The sequence below is a fragment of the Lepidothrix coronata genome, unplaced genomic scaffold (assembly GCF_001604755.1).
Source record: "Lepidothrix coronata isolate B3197 unplaced genomic scaffold, Lepidothrix_coronata-1.0 Scaffold55, whole genome shotgun sequence".
NCBI classification, from domain to species: Eukaryota; Metazoa; Chordata; class Aves; order Passeriformes; family Pipridae; genus Lepidothrix; species Lepidothrix coronata.
The window spans coordinates 3,054,049-3,060,048 of record NW_016690235.1 but is presented as its reverse complement, the minus strand read 5'-3'; the positions used below and the strand labels follow the sequence as shown (position 1 = coordinate 3,060,048).

Below are 6,000 nucleotides of genomic sequence, written 5' to 3'. Positions count from 1 at the left end.
AAAAGTTCTGAAACTCCAGGTTTATATATTCTCCAGTTCAGGCAGGAGTGGTCAGTACTTCCCTCAGGGAGTTCCATAAAAGGTAAGAGCATCCTCCTATCTCACAGGCCTCTTAACACCTAGTTTATAGCCTGATGAGTCAGGCTCTTATGGGCAGAGGGTTCGAATAGTCTATTGACAACAGTTTCTGGGAAATGGCATGGAAGGCTATAGAATACACAGTTTCAGGTTACACCCATACCATGATGAACTGATCTCAGCTGTCCTAACTAGGACAGAGGGGCTGCACTCCCACATGATTTTAGGCAAATTTTGTTTCTCAGAAACAGGGAGCTAAGGGTAATATTTTGCATCTGAAAATCACTGTGCACATGTTGAGACTTATCAGTTTGCCAGAAAGGGTGCAGCACACCAGCTGAAATTGTCGTAGCCTCCTTGCAGGTCTTTGCTTTGGAAAACACCTCTGATATCATGAACTGCTTAGGACAGTTGCTGAGGCTTTATGTCACCAACCTGCCTCTCTGCTGTCCCTCCGCCCACATTAACTTGAGCTTTGGTGGGAGAGGCCAGACTAAGGCTAAGGGGTCTGAATGGATATCAGCTGACCTTTTTGCATCTTGTTTTCCATGTCTGTGCTTGCAGGAAGTCCTGTTTTCTTCATGGAGTGTTAGTTATTTGTTTCTACCAGCAGAGTGTTTGTAACTTGACTCTGACATTGTATCTCTGTTTTTTTGTGTGCTTTCATTGGACAAGAAAATGAGTGGTTTTATTTGAAATGTCACTGAGATGGAACATATTATTTAGACTTCTTAAAGCAGAACATATACGTGGTTTCCTAAAGCTAAGATTTAGACCAAAAATAAAACTGAGTTTGGCCACTGCATGCAGAGTACGGCACTTGAAGTTCTAGGGCATAAACTACTGGCTTCTAGCAGATAAGCCAGTTTTATTGCCTTGTACAGGAGGCCCTGACATGAGGTCTAAGAACACATTTTTGTGTGTGCTTATTTTGCTATTCCCTACCATTCATATGAACTGACTGGCATTTTTTTCTACAGATGTGAGTGAACTTAGTTTTAGGCTTTTAAATAGGAATTGTGTGGATGATGGTGTAGGTTTGATAGTGTAGGAGTGAGCAAGAAATCCTATTTTAATGCTCTCAGTGTCTACTCAATTGTACCAGTGCTTTTAAAAGCCAGAATGTACATTTAGGAATTAAGCTGAACAGAACGAAGAGATTTTTGAAGAGTAGCCACAGTTTAATTTCACCTGTCTTTTGTGTACTGTTTTTAAAGGAAGGAAGGATAGCGGTTCTCTGTTGCAGCAAATGCTTCAGTGTTCATACTGCAAAAGCATATCAACCATCCACTGTTGTGGTGAGGTCTCCATCCATAGAGACTGAGAGATGTGGGCAGTGGCAGGGTTAGTGAGGTGGTTCTGTTGCTACTCATGCTGCATTAAGCTGACCCACCCAATCCACCGGTATGGTCAGCTGTGGGTATACAAGAGCTATGACTGTAACAGCAGCTGAGGAGACAAGGCACATGCAAGTCAAAAAGCCTTTGCTTTGGCAGTGGTGGAAGGATGTAGCAGGTCACAGGAGCTTGATAATTGAAGGCAGAGGCTGTTTGTGTACTTAGAGAGAATGTGGTTTAGTGACTGTGCTTGCACGTGTGCTAGCCACAGCTCAGAGTAGTAAAAGCCTGTGAACCAGGAAGAGAACTGGAAAAACCTGAGTGTGTAATAAAAAACCAGGATTGAAGGGGACTGTCAGAACTCCATGCTTCACTGTGATCTGTCACCCTGTCAGACTTCAGCCTCTGTAGTTACTTGAGCTAAAGGGAGTTTCCCATGTGCTTTAAAGGTTTGGGAGGTCTTAAATTATCATGGCAAACACTGTGATTCACTTAAATGGCCGTGGCTAAATAACCACTCCCATGAGGTTTTATTCCATCTGTCTCACTCTCTGCCTTCAACACAGACCTTTCCTTATGTTGTCCTTTTCCCTGTTCTGTGTGGCCAAACATGGGATCAAAGAAGTTGATTGGGATGAAAAACTGGTGGTTTGTTTAATTATTGTGGTTTACATCTGAGTCTCATTTAGCTCACTGCAAGGGGATATATAGGTGCCTGGGCTAGGCATCATATGGGAAATCACAAGAAGGTAGGAACATGAAGGGGGAGAAGGGGAAGCTGGACTGAGTCTTCAGGAAAAAAAATGTAGTCATATGTACCCCTGCATGACTATCAGCTATCAGTCTATAAGAATCAAGACCTTAAATTCCTGGATGACAGGGGAGCAGAGGCTGAACTTCAGTGTGCTCTAAGTCATGTATTTTTTGCAGCTTCTTTACTGCAAAAGAAGAACTACAAAAACTGTAGTTCTGAGAGATACCTATTTCAGTTCACCTTAAACTGTATGCTACAGTAAGTCTTTGTTACTGACTAGATTACCTTGAATGCTGTAACAATATAAACTTCTAGTGAAGAAGTGCCAGAGTACTTACAGTATCTTCATGGTGATCAGTGTACTTTTACAGAACTTCAGATAAGATGTAAATGGATTTAATACTTGTAAAAGGCACTGGAATGATACTGGTTGAGAGGTGAATTCTCTGTTAAAACAGTTATTCCCCATTTTAAAAAACGTGCTTCAATTGCATTAAAAAAATAGCACTTATCATCTAAGATTTGAATAGTTATAACTGATTCTGCTGCTGTCAAACAGCTTCATCATAGAAATGACCTCTGTTGAAGTCACTTTTAATTGTTTTGTATAACCAGTTTTCCTAAAAGGAAAGAGTGGCTTCTTTTTGTAGTCTTTATAGAAGGGAACCAGGAACTTTGTTGAAAGAAGTGAAATTAAATTGTTGCAAATAAAGCACTGGGGCACAAAAATGCAGTCGTTCTACCTAACATTGCCTAACATGTTCATGGAAAGTATGATGATGCTATATTGTTTTTGTGGTAGCTTTAGAGAAAAGGAAATTGCCTCTCAACCAGCATCACTCCTGAAAGAATAAGGAATGGCGACTTAGATTTTGGAGAGAAAAATGTAAACATCAGATGATGCAGAATGAGTTTTCATAGTGTCCTGCTGGAGAGACAGTTCACTCTATGTTTGGTTCTGGAGAAGTCATGTTTCCTCACTTTCTGGGTTAATAAAACAAGAATTATATCAGCTACCTTCCCAGCAGATATCTAAAGCTTGTGTATTGCTCGCTAGACTGCTGTGATGAAAGGTATGTGTCTGTAAACAGTGTGTCATTTAGCACTCTTGTTACCCATTATCTAATAGAAAATATATTACAAAATGATATAGTATGCTTTTAACTCAGGTATTTGACTCAGATATGATTGCAATCACAGTGTGTGGTTTGCTGTGGATTTTTTTTTTAGTGGAATCTGCATGGACAGGACTGGTTTATTATTTCCAGATGTATATCTGATATTTAGACTGAATTGCTGTTTCTGTATGTGGATAAGGCTGGCGACAATATTGATCACTGTTGTGCTGATGCCATGGATGGAGCTTGTGAGGTCTGATTCTCCATTCTAAGCATCTCCTAATCTGTGCTTACAATTCTCATTCATGGCTCTACCAGCAAGGAAATTCACCCAATTGTATTATTTTTGTTTTGAAATAGTCTATCAGGAAAAGATGTTGATGACTGTCACAAGCTTTCAGAAATACATTGCTCTGAAAAGAAAGAAAAGAAACTGAATGATTGGAAGGAGTTACCTCTCTGAGCTGCCCCTATCAGGACAGTCATATGTTAAGCATCTAGTTCAGAAGAGCATGCAGAACACTGTCTCTGTATACCATTAAGCCAAATATCATGAGTGACAATGTCATTCCTTATGCCCCATTGTATAGTTAGGATCTGTAGTAAAAGACCAGAAGCCAGTTTCTATCACTTTTGATGCAAGTATTCAGGAGCAGTCCTGCTGATATTACTATGATACGACAGTAATCTGCAGAGTATCTGTTAGCAATAGTCAAATTTAATTTTATGTGGAATGAGGGTGGGTGCTACTATGCCACAGATTTCAAGGAGTTGTGATCCAGTCTAACCAATACCACAATATTGTTCACGGTGTTTCAGCTCTGAAGTGCGTCTGCAGACACCAACTGAGATAATGAAACTGGGACCATTTCTCATTCACGTCTTTGTCCTCCAGTACAAAGTTTTAATTGACAGTATATGATTTGGGATGGAATAACAAACCTCTCATCATTGATTGTTGACTCAAACAGTACAGTAATATGGCAGAAGTCTAATGGTGAATGAATTCCTGCCATGGATTAGTGATTCAGTCCTAAGCAGAGGAGTGGCCATCCTATCATTAACTCCTGCCTCTTTGTTGCCTAAGCAGTAAAGATGCTCTTAGAGCCCACAGATTTTGGCTAGAGCTTTCCTGTTGGCATCAGCCTCTGAAGGAGAAGAAAGCTAAAGTCTCTGTGTTTAATCTTTTCTGAAAATTAGGTGGGCCTGTTCATTTGTCTTCTGTGGGTAAAGTGAAAGCTTCTTTAGTCTAGGGAAGTAAGTAATGGTGATGCTATTTTTAACTTGTTCAGAAAAACCTAAATTCTTGTTTATTTCTTCATTCATTTCTGTTAGCATTTGAGTGAAGAGAAGGATTAATTGGACAGCAAATTCCATCAAGAAGCAGGATGCAAAAAGATATCTCAGAGGGCTGATTCAGTGCAGTATTTTTGTGAAATTCAGGTCATACACTTTCCTGTTTTTCATTCTTGCGTATGAAAATGCATGAGAAAGCAAGTCTGTCCATCCCCTGGCATTGCAGAGCCTTCAGTCACATTTTGAGAGAGCTATCTCTCTAAGAGAAGCTAAGTAGTGACTTTGGCTTCTACAAGCAAGCTTTGCAAAGATAGAATGTATTTTTGTACTGTGTAAAGTTACAGAAAGATGAAAGAGGAAACAGAGGAAACCTCTTAGCTTTTATTGCAAGATGCTGAAAAGAAAACTCTCCAGACAGGAAATGTATAGGAAATTCTTTGGCCTGATTCTGCCTTGATGAGTTAAAGAACGGTTTCACTTGGCTACACAGTAGAGTAATCTTTTGGATGTGTGTTTGAGACGAATTTGACTGGGATGTGTTACAATTTCAACATGTAACTCCTGGTACACAGAAGACTTGAGATAATAAGTTGTTTGTTTAATAAGATGTTTTGGTTGTATTTTCTCTGTTTTAATTGGTCTTGTGCAGATTTACTGAGTGTATGGAGAGTAGTGGGAAACAGTATGTATTTAATATGATTAATTATGTTTGCATATTGAGTAGAAAATAGTTTATAAAATATTATATGTTCTGTTTTTCCTGGGAAAAGTTCAACAGCAGTGAGTACTGTGCTTTAAAATGTCTCTTTTGAAGATGAGTCTTATTTGGTACTCAGCTTATTGTTGTAAATAAAAATTCTTCACGTGTTCTGGTGAATAGTTGCAGGTGAGAAAGGTCAAAGTAGCCACATAAGAACACCAGGTATATTAAAATGGGAAAACAAGTAGTTACCTGAGCTGTGAAACTCTGGAGTTAACCTCCTTATTACTGCAAACTGGGACAGTGGCTCCACAGCATCTCCAAGTGTGTCAGTCACAAGCTCAGTCTATGCAGCAGTACTTGCCTATTCTTTGAAAGGCTTTTAAGTAAACAGCTGTCTGCTGCAGAGTATTTGAGAGCTGGAGGTTATGGGTCTTAGCAACAAACAATAAACTGCTGGGCAAAGTTGACTGTTGACTGTTTAAAAGTATCTTCATTTCCTGCCAACACTTAACTGTTCCAAGGCTAGTTTTCTTTAAAGTCTTCTTTCGATGACCTTTGTCAGATTTCAGGATCTCTGGATTTGATCATGCAGGATCTCTGTTTTTGAACATTACTGAACGGGTGTGTCAGATATGACAGTAATCTCCTTGGAGTTCATTCCCGAACTGCTCATATTTTGCTGGCTCAGAGAGAATGACTGTTTATAAAGTCACA

At 39.5% G+C, this 6,000-nt stretch overlaps 1 protein-coding gene across 8 annotated transcripts in view; it reads left to right on the top strand.

Annotated features, from left to right (window-relative positions):
* Nucleotides 1-6,000, top strand: part of MOB3B (MOB kinase activator 3B) — a 90,409-nt gene that overhangs the window by 33,161 nt on the left and 51,248 nt on the right. The gene's annotated exons all lie outside the window — the stretch shown is intronic.